The 12,850-nt window shown below is 46.0% G+C and overlaps 1 protein-coding gene across 1 annotated transcript in view; it reads right to left on the bottom strand.

Moving 5' to 3' along the window:
* The window catches only part of RAB3B (RAB3B, member RAS oncogene family), a 78,930-nt gene extending 71,385 nt beyond the window's left edge, over positions 1-7,545 (bottom strand). The window contains exon 1 of the mRNA XM_070368072.1: positions 7,392-7,545. The gene's annotated coding sequence lies outside the window, so the exon portion shown is untranslated. The remainder of the gene's footprint in view (positions 1-7,391) is intronic.
* Between the last annotated feature and the right edge of the window lie 5,305 nt (positions 7,546-12,850).

Below are 12,850 nucleotides of genomic sequence, written 5' to 3'. Positions count from 1 at the left end.
GCAATGCCAAAGAATGTTTAAACTACCATATAATTACTCTCATTTCACATGCTAGCAAGGTTATGCTCAAAATCCTTCAAGATAGGCTTCAGCACTACATGCATGGAGAACTTCCAGATGTACAAGTTGGGTTTCAAAGAGGCAGAGGAACCAGAGATCAAATTCCCAACATTCGTTGCATCATGGAGAAAGCACAGGAATTCCAGAAAAACATCTACTTCTGCTTCATTAAGACTGTGCTAAAGCCTTTGACTGTGTGGATCACAACAAACTATGGAAAATTCTTAGAGATGGGAATACCAGACCACCTTATCTGCCTCCTGAGAAACTTGTATGTGGGTCAAGAAACAGTTGGGACCAGACATGGAAATACTGACTCGTTCAAAATTGAGAAAGGAGTACAGTAAGGCTATATATTGTTACCCTGCTTATTTAACTTATATACAGAGTACATCATGCAAAATGCTGGGTTGGATGAATCACAAGCTAGAATCAAGATTGCCAGGAGAAACAGCAACAACCTCATATATGCACATGATACCACTCTAATGGCAGAAAGTGAAAAGAAACTAAAGAGCCTTTTGATGCGGGTGAAAGAGGAAAGTGAAAAAGCTGTCTTAAAACTCAACATTCAAAAAACTATCCAGTTCCAACACTTCATGGCAAATAGAAGGGGGAAAAGTAGAAGCAGTGACAGATTTTATTTTTTTGGACTCCAAAATCACTGCAGACAGGGATTACAGGATGAAATTAAGAGATGTTTGCTCCTTGGAAAGAAAGCTACAATAAAACTAGATAGTATATTAAAAAGCAGAGACATCACTTTATCAACAAAGGTCTGTATAGTCAAAGTTATGATTTTTTCATTAGTCATGTACAGATGTGAGAATTAGACCATAAAGAAGGCTTGCTGCTGCTACTGCTGCTGCTAAGTCGCTTCAGTCGTGTCTGACTCTGTGCGACCCCATAGACGGCAGCCCACCAGGCTTCCCGTCCCTGGGATTCTCCAGGCAAGAACACTGGAGTGGGTTGCCATTTCCTTCTCCAATGGATGAAAGTGAAAAGTGAAAGTGAAGTCGCTCAGTCGTATCTGACTCTTAGCGACCCCATGGACTGCAGCCTACCAGGCTCCTCTGTCCATGGGATTTTCTAGGCAAAAGTACTGGAGTAGGGTGCCATTGCCTTCTCCAAAAGAAGGTTTAGCACCAAAGAATTGATGCTTTTGAACTGTTGTGCTGGAAAAGACTCTTGAGAGTCACTTGGACAGCAAGGAGATCAAGCCAGTCAATCCTAAAGGAAATCAAGCCTGAATATTCACTGGAAGGACTGATGCTGAAGCTGAAGCTCTGATACTTTGGCCTCCTAATGGGAAGAGCTGACTCACTGGAAAAGATTCTGATGCTGGGAAAGATTTAAGGCAAAAGCAGAAGGGGATGACAGAGGATGAAATGGTTAGATAGTACCACCAACTCAACAGACATGAATTTAAGCAAACTCTGGGAGATAGTAGGGGACAGAGGAGCCTGGTGTGCTGCAGTCCACGAGGCAGCAGAGAGTCGGACATGACTTAGCAACTGAACAACACAACAATTTATTTCCTTAGGAGAGATCTCCAGAAGTGAGAAGAGAGAGATCTCCTGGTCAAAAAATAACTTTACTAAAACACAGATTTAATCCTTACCCATTTCCTTGATCTTATTTACCCTATAAATAGACCTGGAAGATTAAATTGGAAGGGCAGTGATTACTATTCCCATTGGAGCAAGAAAGGAACTAAGAGCCAGAAGTTACGAGGATCTGCCCAGGACTCATAGCTAACAGCTGAGATTAACTTAGTACCATGCTATAATAAGGACTTCCCTGGTGGCTCAGATGGTAAAGTGCCTGCCTACAATGTGGGAGACCTTGGTTCAATCCCTGGGTCGGGAAGATCTCCTGGAGATGGAAATGGCAACCCACTCCAGTATTCTTGCCTGGAAAATCCCATGGATGAAGGAACCTGGTAGGCTACAGTCCATGGGGTCACAAAGAGTCAGACACGACTGAGCAACTTCACTTTATGCTGTAATAAGGGAAAAGTAAAAATCCCTGCTCTATTCCTTGGCTGAATTCTTGGGTGAGTTATATCAGCTTTCTAAGCCACAGTATTTTTACCTTGAAACCAAGAAAATACCACCTACTTCACTAAGTGATGGTACTAACAGAGTGAACATTTATCATATGTAAATAAGCTGGTGTGGTTTCTTGACCTATGGGAGGTACTCAATAAATATTAATTCACTGGTTTCTTTAATTCACTTCTGTAGTCAAGTGCCCCCTCCCTGATCTGGGCTCCATAATTTGAGCTTATTTGACAATTAACTGTCTATCCCTCCTTCTGGATTCATCTGAGTTTTATTTATCCTTACACCCTGTCAACACTGAACCTAGATTAAATCCTTGGGCATGTTACTCTTTTCTGTAAATGTTTATTGAGCATTTGCCGTGTGCCAAACTTTGATGTAAATGTTGTATTATTGGTCTTCATTTTTTGCAAGTGCAGCTGCTTGCACTCTTAGATTTCTGGAATTAGAAGAGATTTTAGAGTGGCAGCTTTATCATAACAAAAAAGTCTGGATCTTGGTCCCAAGCTTTTGCAGTAACTCAGTGTATGAAATTGGACAAGTAACCTAAACTCTGAGCTTCAGTGTCCTCATCTATGATGTGATCACATTACCTACTGCAGAAGGCTGCTATGATTTTTCAATAAGAAAACGTGTATAAGGGTGCTTCATACGTACAGTGTACGGAAAAAACTATACTGGCCTTGTGTAGAATTAGTAGGTAAAGTGCTTGCCTTTATTAAGCTATGTCTGCCATAGGTGTGAGCCAAGAGTAAAAAAACAGTTTCAGTTCCTGGTCTGACACACTCCCCTCATTTTCAGGGGAAAAAATAATCAAGGCTCCACAAAGAGAACTGATTTGTCAAAGGTCACCCAGCAAGTCAGTTGGAGCATCATTACTAGAACTTCTGTCATCTGATGACTTTCAGATTGCACTGGGCTTAAAGAAAATAAAAACCACATCAATTTTAGTGCATGCATGCTCAGTTGTGTCCGACTCTTTGTGACCTCATGAACTGTAGCCTGCCAGGCTCCTCTGTCCATGAGGTTTTTTTCCTGGCAAGAATACTGGAATGGGTTGCCATGCCCTCCTCCAGGGGATCTTCCTGACCCATGGATTGAACCTGTGTCTCCTGTGACTCCTGCATTGCAGGCGGATTCTTTATCACTGAGCCACTGGGAAAGCCCACAACAATTTTAGGGTGAATAGAAAAGCATCCCCAGTGTGGCAGAAATCAAAACCAGTCTTGTAAAGCCATTATCAATCAATTAAAAATAAACAGACATAATTTAAAAAGAAAAGAAGAACATCCCCAGCACCTGAGATCTCTTTCCTAGCATTTGCCATACTCTACTGTCAACCTCTGCTCATGCACACTCAGTGCAGCTTTCCCAGAAGATGGTGTGAGAACAGGGAGAGGCAGAGAGCTGAGTTCAATTGGAAGATAGATTCAGATGGGAGCCCCCAAGGAGATCTTTTCAAAAGGAAGGCAGGGGCTACACAGACATTCAAAAGAGAGGTAAAAACCACCCCAGCAGGCAGCTGCCAGAGGCAGATCTGAGCAGACAGGTCAATGCAGACTGCATTTGTCAGATAAGCATCAATCAGATCTTCCCTCTCTTTTGTGACAGTCACATAAATGATAGAGCTCTTGCTCTTCGTGACAAGCAATACAGATGAAGGCCCAGGGACCATCCAGGAAGTCATCTCTGGTTCCAGGCTGGGGGGAAGAAGGAAATGGCTCCTAGGAGAACTGGTGTGAAAAATAACACTTGGAGTCTGATCAACTAAGGAAGAGGCCAACTTCAGCCATGAAAGGGGGAAGGAGAGGAGACAGCCCTAAAATGCAGCAAGAGATCAACTGAATACATATAATGGAGAGGTACACAAAGGAAATTCCCTTTGATGGAAAGAGCACAGGATTAAGTCAGAGACACCTGGACTGAGCCCTGGCTCTCTAAGCAATTGTGTAACCTCAGGCAGATCACACCCTGGGTCTCAGTTTCCTTATCTATAAAATGAGTTAATAAAATGACTTCTGGGCAAACTACCGGAAGAATTAAAACTAGTATATGACAGTGCTTTATAACTCCTTCCCAAAAAAATTTTTTGTCTGTATGCTTCATGTTTTCTTCTACCAAGTCATCCTGGGTAGTGGAAATTGCTTGGGATTCCAAACAAACAGGTTAGATTCAGTTTCCAGGCCCAGCATTTATTAGCTATGAGACCTTGGCAAGAAACTTTGCATGAGTAAGACAGTTTCCTCATTTGTAAAATAACCATTGTTGGGAGGATTACAGTCAATCTTGGTGGCTCAGACGGTAAAGAATCTGCCTGCAATGGGGGAGACCCAGGTTCAATCCCTGGGTTGGGAAGATCTCCTGGAGAAGGGAATGGCTACCCAGTTCAGTACTCTTTCCTGGAGAATTCCATGGACAGAGGAGCCTGGCAGGCTACAGTCCATAGGTTGCAAAGAGTCCAACACGACTGAGCAACTAACACTTTCAGTTCACTCACAATGTTGGTAAGGCATACAGATATGCTGCCATTTGACACATAGCGGGTGCTCAGTAAATGTAATTCTGTCTTCCTATTGGGAGTTAGACAATTGAACATCACCCTGCTATACACAATCTCCTCCCTAAAGCCATATCCACTCACTTATCTGATTCAACCTTTCTTGAAACCATTCCCCACCACCAGCCCAGCCCAGCCCACCTCCTCATTGTTTCCCTTCATCTCTTAGAGCCACAGAAACAATATTGTAATAGCTATCATTTAGTGAGCACCTAAATGCTAGGCACTCTACCAAGCGTTTTCATTGTATTTCGCCTTGCATACAATAGATGTTTGATAAATGTTCACTTCCTTCTCCAGACTGGAAAGAGTGGTTGATATGACCACTATCATAATGTAGGCTGCCGCTACTGCTGCTAAGTCACTTCAGTCGTGTCCGACTCTGTGCGACCCCATAGACGGCAGCCCACCGGGCTCCCCTGTCCCTGGGATTCTCCAGGCAAGAACACTGGAGTGGGTTGCCATTTCCTTCTCCAATGCATGAAAGTGAAAAGTGAAAGTGAAGTCACTCAGTCGTGTCCGACTCTTCATGACCCCATGGACTGCAGCCTACCAGGCTCCTCCATCCATGGGATTTTCCTGGCAAGAGTACTGGAATGGGGTGCCATTGCCTTCTCCGATAATGTAGGCAAACCTGCATAATAACGTCAGTGCCCTCTCTCTTCTATACAGTACTTTACAGTTTGTGAAGCTCTTTCACCCAAATTATATTTGATTCTCACAACAATTCTTGGGAGTAGGTGAGGAAATAGAGGCAAGAGCAAAACCACAGCTCAGTTATTCATTCAGTCAACATTCATTGAGCACCTACTGTGTGCCATCTCCGCTGTGCTCTGGGGAGATGAAGAGAAACCATAGGAATTCCAGCTTAAAGGGAAAACCTTTTCAAACATCCTCTACAGGTTACTGGTGCCTCCCTTCACATCATAATCCATAAGAAATTGGAGATTTATTTCTTGGGTTGGAGATCATTTTCGATTTTTGCCTTCTTCCATACTGTTTCCTCTGATTGGAACATACTTTCCTCCTGCTAGCTAAATCCTTCATGACCTCAAAGTCTTCCCTGACCCACCATCCTCCAGCAGAATGTCTTTGCTCCCGCAAACAAGCACCAGGGGCTTCCCCGGTGGCTCAGTGGTAAAGAATCCACCTGCCAATGCAGAGACATGGGTTCCATCCCTGGGTTGGGAAGATCCCCTGGAGGAGGAAATGGCAACCCACTCCAGTATTCTTGCATGGGAAATCTCATGGACAGAGGAACTTGGCAGGCTGCAGTTCACAGGGTCACAAAGAATCCGACCCAAGTGAGCAACTAAACAACAACAACACAGCACCAGGGCTTCCTTATACCATAGGCGGCTTTTCCCAGACTTCCATTGTCTTCCTCCGTTTATATGAGTAGAACAGGTGGGCACACACCTGTGCACACAAACACATCCAGCTCTTTTTACTATCCCGTACCCTTTTCCATCTGGATTCCATGCAGTTGAGATGGATGTCCCTGTCCCTCTCTCACTCCCCTCCTCACCTCTACTAGCTGCCGGAGGCTGCCACCTTGCCCTCCCTAAAAATCTCTTCCTACACTTGGACTCTAGAACAAGAGTCCGCCTGTAGATGAATTTCCCTGTCAATGATTCTCTTCTTGTCTCTGATTCCAGGTAGCAGTGTAATAGGCTCCAGTGCTTGCACCACCTCCTCAGCTTGTGAGGAGCTAAGACAGGGCTAGCATCCGGATGCTGTTGGACTCCACTCTGGGCCCCCATCATCTTCCCACTCTCACACCACAACCCACACCTGGCTTTCTCTGCACCATGACCCAGCCCATCCACCACCCTAAACTCTCCAAGTTCCAGGACAGTTCCCCCAACCCCCTGCTAAACTGCAGTGCCTCTCCACAGCCCACCTCTAGCCAGAACTCAGGCTCCCACAGCCCATATCCAAGGCCAGGACTCTCCCTTCATCAGCTCCCCACCCGCTTTCTCTGCAGTCTGGATAGACCTAGCCTTGTCTCCCACCTTCTCATTCTTCCTAGCTTCCCACCTCCAAGCCCCCACTCCAATTACCCACCTTGCCCATACCCAGCTGGGCTCCGCTCCACACCACACTCAGATTACCCTCTCCCCGCACAGCACCCCTCTCCCGCCCAGCTCGCCTTCCCCTCCTCGTCTCACTCCTCCATCTCAAAACGACCCCCACCACCCAGTCCCCTCCCCTTAGCTCTTCACTTCCACACCTCCCCTCCCTCGCTCTCCTTAATCTCTTCGCTTCAACACCCCTTTCCCAGCCCCTCGGCTGCTCGGTACCCTCTGCCCGCACGGCCCCTCTCAGCTCCCTTCTTACATCTCCCCCGCCTCCATCCCCCTCCCCCCAGTTTCCCCCTCAACCAGCCTTCGCTGCGCTCTCCAGTTGCCGCTCAGCCTTCTCCCCAGCCCCGGCGCCCTCTTTCTTGTTCCTCCGATCCCGCTGCCCCTGCCTCTGGGGCTCCCCTCGCCGCCCTCAAAGCCCGGGTAGATGCTCCCCAGGGCCCCTCCCCGCGCTACGTGCCCCTTCACTGCCGCGGTACCCTTCCTTAGTGGCCTCCCTGGCCCCTTCTAGGTGCCCCTTCCGCTGCCCTGTGCTCCTTCTCAATGCCCGCTCACTGTGCCCCGCGCCCCGCTCCGGGGATCGGTCCCAGATCCGCCCCAGGCGGGCTGCCGGGCCGCGCCCCTTACCTGGGACTCCGGGTGAGGACGAGCGGCTCGCTCCCTGGCAGCGCCGCGGAACCGCTGGACCTGGCGGCGGGAGGCAGAAGGCGCAGCGGGTTCGCGGAGCAGGGAGGTGGGGGGCGGGGCGGGGCGGGTCCGGTCCCCTCCGCGGCGACTTCGGGCAGAGGCTCGGGCTGCAGCTGGGCTGGGTTACGGCCGCTTCCAGGCCCCACCCATGCCCCGCCCAGGGGCAGAGCCCGCTATCGCGGGGCCCTCGGCTCCCGGCAGGTGTAGGGAATACGAGGTTTCTTGGGGACCCGAAGATCCCCAATACCTGCTTGACTATCGTGATTTATCTTAATTCTCACGCCTCGTTCCATAGACTGAACTTAGTAGGGTAATCAAAGGGCTTTGATGATAAAGTAGATGATGATGGGTTTGTAGCTCTGCCATTTCTGAAGCTCTTGCCTGTGTATTTATCACTTCGTACTCAAAGAAGCCCACGGAGAGAGGCAAGATCTGGATGGCTGTCTACGTGGAAGCAAAGCCAGAAACCTGGGCATTGTTGTATACCCTATACACTCCTTCACACCCTACATCCCATCAGCCTGGTAATAACGCCTCCATAAGGAGAAGGCAATGGCACCCCACTCCAGTACTCTTGCCTGGAAAATCCCATGGACGGAGGAGCCTAGTGGGCTGCAGTCCATGGGGTCGCTAAGAGTCGGACACGACTGAACGACTTCACTTTCACTTTCATGCATTGGAGAAGGAAATGGCAACCCACTCCAGTGTTCTTGCCTGGAGAATCCCAGGGACGGGAGAGCCTGGTGGGCTGCCGTCTATGGGGTCGCACAGAGTTGGACACGACTGAAGCGACTTAGCAGCAGCAGCAAGGTATCCTATGGAGAAGGGAATGGCAACCTACTCCAGTATTCTTGCCTGGAAAATCCCATGGACAGAGGAGCCTGGCAGGCTACAGTCCCTGGGGTCACAAAGAATCGGACACTCCTGATCGACTTTCACTTCACTTCACTTCAAGGTATCCTATCCCTTCCCTTCCTCTCCATCTCCACAGCTCTCACCCTGGTTCAGACCTCATCACTTCTTGCTTGAACTAAAGCAACGGCCTCCCAGTGGGTCTCCCTGCCTCCATTCTTAATCTACCATCTACATCAGCAGTTTGAGTGATTGTTCTATATGTCACCATGTTACCTCCACCTTGATGAAACAAACAAAACATTTCCAATGGCTCTCCATTACCAGCAGTAGCCTGGAGTGAGAAAATGTTCTTTCCTTGTCATTAGAAAGTCCCAGCTCTGCCAGAGACGGCAGGTATAACAAGTAAATAGCATCCCATCCTTCGACTTCATTTCAATCTTCCTGAAGTCACAGGAACCAGCTGCCACGTTTGGTTTAGAATTATAATCCCTCCCCATAGTCATCCCCCTTCTCAAATCTTAGAGGTCTATTGTTGTTCACTCACTCAGTCATGTCCAACTTTCTGCGATCCCATTAACAGCAGCTTGCCAGGCTTCCCTGTCTTCACTATCTCCCGAGGCTTGCTCACACTCATGTCTATTGAGTTGGTGATGTCATCCAACCATCTCATCCTCTGTTGTCCCCTTCTCCTGGTGCCCCCCATCTTTCCCAGCAACAGGGTCTTTTCCAGTTAATCAGTTCTGCACATCAGGTAGCCAAAGTGTTGGAGTTTCAGCTTCAGCATCAGTCCTTCCAATGAATATTCAGGATTGATTTCCTTTAGGTCTGACTTGTTTGATCTCCTTACTGTCCAAGGGACTCCCAAGAGTCTTCTCCAGCACCACAGTTCAAAAGCACTGATCCTTTGGCACCTGGCCATCTTTATGGTCCAACTCTCACATCTGTACAGGACTACTGGAAACCATAGCTTTGACTAATCAGACCTTTGTCAGCAAAGTGATTTATATGTTTATGTAACTGAATCACTTTGCTGTACACTTGAAACTAACACTAAGTTATAAATTAACTATATATCAATTTAAGAAAAAAATCTTAGACAACAGAGTCAGATATCAAAACATTTTTTCCCTACATTCCATTATGACTTTATCTACAATTTGTCTCTCTGGCCCAAGGAGCCCCCCAAAAGACAGCCCCTCTGGTTGTCTGACTTCTCACTCATCTTTGAGCTCTTCTGAGCTTTTCCACTCCCTCCCTTTCACTCACCTTCCCACCATCCACGTCCTGACAGCCCTTCCCAATGTGCCCTCTAGAATCCTGTTCTTTCGCCAACAAACTTTCCTACACCCTCTGCTTCGTCAGAGCATACTCAGGTTACTTCTTTGCCTTTATTAATGCTTGACAGTCCTCCAGGACTTCTCTTGCCACCTTCTGCAGGAAGGCTTCTCACTTCTCTACTCTCCACACATCACAGAACCAAGAGGTGGGGTTAGCATTGCCACTTCCACCCTTGTACCAAAATTGCTTCTCCTTTGGTCTCCAGACACACCGCTTCCCATCCCTCTTATCAAGGACATCACCGACCCCCAATTGCTCCACTGCATTGAAGATTCCAATCTCTGGCTCATGGTCATTCGCATTAGCCCTGTCCTGCCACCCTCCTGGTGCCTTTGGTAGCCATGTGGTTGCCTGATTCTTCAGTCCTTGGTCTCCTCTTCACTTTCCCTCCCATGGTCATACCTTGAATTTCTTCTGGGTGATTACCCAGAACTAATGCCTCTGTGATCTTAAAATCAAATATCCTATGCTGCCTGCTCCTTCACTGTCTTACTTGAGTTTTCTCATTTTCAAAATGGGTGTCATGATAATAACTATTCATTCTTCACAGGAATAATGAGATAACACAAAAAACCCACCCTTTGGGGGTTGGGAGACAATAGAAGAGCAGATGGTATTGGTTTACATCACCTCAGGTCTTCTTATCACTTTCTCTTTCTTCCCAGACAGATGTAGTTTTTAATCCTTGTTCTACACAGTTACTTGCTGTGTGACCTTAGGTATATTGTCTGATTTTTCTGACACATGCACCTCATTGTTATTTGTAGAAATAGTAATAATGTTGTGAAGATCAAATAAGAAAATGGGATAGCTACTGGAAAGCACTTGACTGAGTGCCAGGCACATAGTAAGCCCTCAGTAAGTAGGAAACATTGTGGTTGTAACAGAACCAAAAACACTCTTTTTTAACAACTGCCTTCCAAGAAGGATAAACTCTAACGTAGAGAGGTCCTTTTGTCCTGTTTAGGGCCTTGAGAAGTGTGGATATGTAAGTGTGAGAGGAGAAAGGAGACACTCACTTGCTCAGTGCAAAAAAGGAAAGGAATTTGGAATTTACTTAGCAAAATGGTGGGGGAAGTAATAAAGAGAGCTGGGAAGGGGAAAGGAAAAAAATGAGTAAGAAAATCAGTGTAAGGGTAGGTGCTGCATGGATAAAGGGTCAGAAGTAACCTTCCCATGGTAGGTAAACAGAGGGTGTTTAAGCACTGGAATGCATTAAATGGGAGAAGTTGTTTGTCACACATATAATGTAATCATCTTCTGTGACTCTCAACACTTCAGTAAAGGCCATTACACTCAGGAATGCTTCCTGAGAGAGAAGAGTTGTATGAATGAGTGAATAGGAAAACTGAGCAATGGGCTTTGTTTTTCTGAGTTGAAAAAGGAGAGTAGACGCAGAGACTATGGGAGCATTAAGTCTGTGGAATTTGCAGAAAACTTCAGGATGTCTTCCAACTGACAAGGGCAATAAAATGTAAAAACTGAGGTTCAGACTCATTGCATTTAGATCTTAAAGGGGCAAGAAGGTCATATCTGACATTTGGGCTGCATCATTTGTGCCTCTCTATTGATTAGCAGGTGATTACCAGAGAGAATACAGAACAAATCATATATTGGGCTGTCTAAATGCCAAGTAAGAATAAGAAGAAAGACAAATTCTACCTTTGACCTGGGAACAGACTGGCTAACAATCATAATCATTAAGACCTTAAAATATACTGGATTAACTCATATCTTTGTCTCATTTAGTCTTCAGTGCAATCATGCAAGGTATGGATTGCCATCCTCTTTCTATAAATGAGGAAATAGAAGTCAGAAAACTGAAATAACTTTCCAGGGTCACACAAATGTAAATGGAAGAACCAGATTTGAAACAGGTCTGTCTGACTCCAAGTCAAGAGCTGTTCCTACTAGATTACAGAATCACGGTTGCTTGGTGAACACCACTGGGGTTAAAGTCCTACGAACAAAATTTCCTTGTATCTTCTGTAGTTGTCCGAGTAGTCAGCCTTCTCTAGCTCCTAGTTTGCACATGACATATAAAGTGATGCTTTTTATTGAATGAGAATTAATCACTTACCCTCATTTTACATCAACTATACTTCAATTTCAAAAAGAAAGAAAGGAAAAAAGAAAAGGCAAGAAGGTAGTGAACTTCCAGATGTTCAAGTTCGATTTAGAAAAGGCAGAGGAACCAGTGATCAAATTGCCAACATCCAATGGGTCATCGAAAAAGCAAAAGCATTCCAGAAAAACATCTATTTCTGTTTTATTGATTATGCCAAAGCTTTTGACTGTGTGGATCACAATAAACTGTGGAAAATTCTGAAAGAGATGGAAATTCCAGACTACCTGACCTGCCACTTGAGAAACCTGTATGCAGGTCAGGAAGCAACAGTTCGAACTGGACATGGAACAACAGACTGGTTCCAAACAGAAAAAGGAGTACGTCAAGCCTGTATATTGTCACCCTGCTTATTAACTTATATGCAGAGTACATCATAAGAAACACTGGGCTGGAGGAAGCACAAGCTGGAATCAAGATTGCGGGGAGAAATACCAATAACCTCAGATATGCAGATGACACCACCCTTATGGCAGAAAGGTAAGAAGAACTAAAGAGCCTCTTGATGAAAGTGAAAGAGGAGAGTGAAAAAGTTGGCTTAAAGCTCAACATTCAGAAAACGAAGATCATGGCATCCGGTCCCATCACTTTATGGCAAATAGATGGGGAAACAGTGGAAACAGTGGCTGACTTTATTTTTCTGGGCTCCAAAATCACTGCAGATGGTGACTGCAGCCATGAAATTAAAAGATGCTTACTCCTTGGAAGGAAAGTTACGACCAACCTAGACAGCACATTAAAAAGCAGAGACATTACTTTGTCAACAAAGGTCCATCTAGTCAAGGCTATGGTTTTTCCAGTAGTCATGTATGGATGTGAGAGTTGGACTATAAAGAAAGCTGAGTGCCGAAGAATTGATGCTTTTGAACTGTGGTGTTGGAGAAGACTCTTGGGAGTCCCTTGGACTGCAAGGAGATCCAACCAGTCCATCCTAAAGGAGATCAGTCCTGGGTGTTCATTGGAAGGACTGATATTGAGGCTGGAACTCCAATACTTTGGCCGCCTGATGTGAAGAGCTGACTCATTTGAAAAGACTCTGATACTGGGAATGATTGAGGGCAGGAGGAGAAGGGGATGACAG

This window comes from Bos mutus, chromosome 3 (genome assembly GCF_027580195.1).
Source record: "Bos mutus isolate GX-2022 chromosome 3, NWIPB_WYAK_1.1, whole genome shotgun sequence".
NCBI lineage: Eukaryota > Metazoa > Chordata > Mammalia > Artiodactyla > Bovidae > Bos > Bos mutus.
Note: the sequence above shows the minus strand (reverse complement) of the source record. Positions and strands in the feature narration are given on the sequence as shown.